Here is a 2,763-nt window from a genome sequence, read left to right as displayed (position 1 = left end):
AAATTACAAAAACAAAGAATCAATGAACCGGAAAAACCATTCTCCATTCATTACACTCAGTTTGGTTTCTCATTTTAACCTTATCAAAAGACACATTTATTTTAATACGAAAATGTGTATTACATATAACTAATCACTCATTCGCTTTTTATTTGCACGAAATGTATTTGATTTTATAGTCAGTTTCTTAAATCATCATTTGTTCTTTAGATTTACGTTACACATTACAAAAGCGTGTATTCAAAAATCACAACAAATTATAAAATAATCAGTTGTGACTTAACGTTTTATCTAGAATAGTTGCGCACTATTTTTTATACCAAAAACAACAATAAAATAACACAAATTCTAATTCTTAAAATATTAATTTATTTGTCTTCATTTTCTGGATGCTTAATATTTAGACAGTTCTCAGAAATATGATCTTTCTTCACTTGAAGTAAGTCATCTTTATTTGTATACGTATGGTTGGTTAGTTGAACCCTTATATTCACTACCAGTCGCAAAGATCAAAGATGAAGTTTTGTGCTTCTCTAATAACATATTTTGATTATTGTAACGTGTTCTATCACAGACGTGTAGGAGGTAAATTAAAAGTTTGGGGGTCCAAGGTTCATTTGACTGTGTGAAGCGAGGGAATGTGCACCACAGACGCAGCCATTACGGCTAGGGTCCAAGGCTCGTCTTAGGGCCCTGGAAGCTCTTGAATTCTGGATTAAATTTTATTCATTCTCTTGCCTTCTACTGATACAGATTGAAAAGTGGGACCCCCCCCCCCCGTTTCCTACGCCATTGTATCACTTTTATCATTTGACGCGTTCTTTTAACTGAGTTATTCAGTTAAAATAATGCGAAGTACGGTCCAATTATAGATAACAAATTGGCTTATTTTTCCCTTAACGTACGCTGCAGGCTAAATATCAATTATACACATTTGCAGACCTTAGTTCACAGATCGCTTTACCGATTCTCATTTTTATAATGCAACCTTCGTAGTCTCTCAGTAGTTAACATTCACGAAGGTTCTAGATATTCTAGGGCTACTTTTATAAACTTGCTTTCAAACTCCCCCTAGCAAACACCTAGATTAAAACAAGGAAAGAATAGCTTAAAATGATATTATACCTCTTGGTTCTGTTTTTCTTTTATGTATTCCTTTCACTGAAATGAGGAGGAATAGAAGCGTGAGAGTGTCAGAAACTTACTTTTTAGTAGTAAATATAGTAATGTAAATATATGGGTGTGATGGGTTAAGGATTATTTTACAGTGGGTGTCTGTGATTTGTTGGCGTTAAACTCGACAATAAACGACCAGTATGCATCCCTTGTTTTTAAAATAATATGTATGTTAGAAACAGGTTGAATGTATATACAAAATTCTTTACAATATGGAGATCATAGTTGTATATTAAATACTATACAGTTCTCTTCTTCTTGTCAAAAATCCACTTAGGCTAGTTCAATTGCTTTAGAATTCAGTTGACAAGCCAAACTATTTTTATCTAATTTTATCACAATAGCATCCATACATAATTCACTTACGCTGTCGAGTGAGTTACCAAAGTTGTATCATATACTTCTAATAATCGTCTGCTTTTTTCGTCAAAGTCCACACAATCGAGTTCAATTAGCTTAGAATACTCTTTGACAAGGCAAATTATTTTCCTTATCTCTTTCAAACTATTAATCTCACTCTAACGTATCAGCCGTTAGGTTTTTCACTCCTTACAATGGTTAACTTTACATTTTCTAACTTTTCTCTCACCGAACGTCTCTTTCACGTGACTTTACTTTTTACTCTCTCTCTGTTTCTGCTCGTCTGGTCGCAGCTATTTATAGGTCTATCACTTAGGCCTTCTAAAAATCTCTGGAGCCTCGACATCAATAAATTACAAATACAAAATAAATTAATATATAATACTACCTAAGCTAAACAGTATTTTACATCTGACAGAGAATCTCTTTGATTACATAAAAGTTTCCAACATATAGAAAACTTCGTTTAAAAAGAAGAAGTTTACTTCAACCATGGAAGTGGCAGATGATTGTTACGTTAAGAGATTAAGACATTTACTAACAATATTCATATTATCAAATGCGTAGACTAAAATATTACGAAAATTATTTACACATTTTGGGACTATTGTAATACTTCTATGTTATATTTTGTATAAATCCATGCACAAAGATTTCTCCTTGATTTTAAAATATCATAATGTCATTAATATGAGACAAAAATATATGAGTTCGACTTTATATCCATGTCATATCAGAGATTATCTGACATCAACAATTATACATTGTCTCTTTCTGAATCTTAATTTTATAATAAAATCTGGTATTTTCTCCTAATCTATGATGGAAATTCACTCTGTTTAATATAATCACGCAATTTACACGATAGACGGCGTGTCAATATTGTTTTAATATTCATTCATATTGAACTACATGGTTTCTATATTTCTGCTAGTCTTCTAAATGATATCTGTTCACATATGTTTGACGGAGGAGAGTGTTGGTGATGACTTAGAATGTTGATCTTTAGAGGACAGTATTAGTTGAGAGAAGATTAAGCATTGGTTGAGGGAGGAAGGTGTTGGTGAGGGCATAGAATGTTGAACTTTAGAGGACAGTATTAGTTGAGGGAAAATTGAGCATTGGTTGAGAGAGGAGAGTCTTATGTTGCGTCAGCAGTCACATGACTACAGTGACGCAACGTTTCTAGAATTATCATGTACTTTGGCGAATGCTCTAGTATTTATT

Source organism: Limulus polyphemus, unplaced genomic scaffold, assembly GCF_000517525.1.
Source record: "Limulus polyphemus unplaced genomic scaffold, Limulus_polyphemus-2.1.2 Scaffold2019, whole genome shotgun sequence".
NCBI classification, from domain to species: domain Eukaryota; kingdom Metazoa; phylum Arthropoda; class Merostomata; order Xiphosura; family Limulidae; genus Limulus; species Limulus polyphemus.
This window is presented reverse-complemented; position numbering follows the sequence as displayed.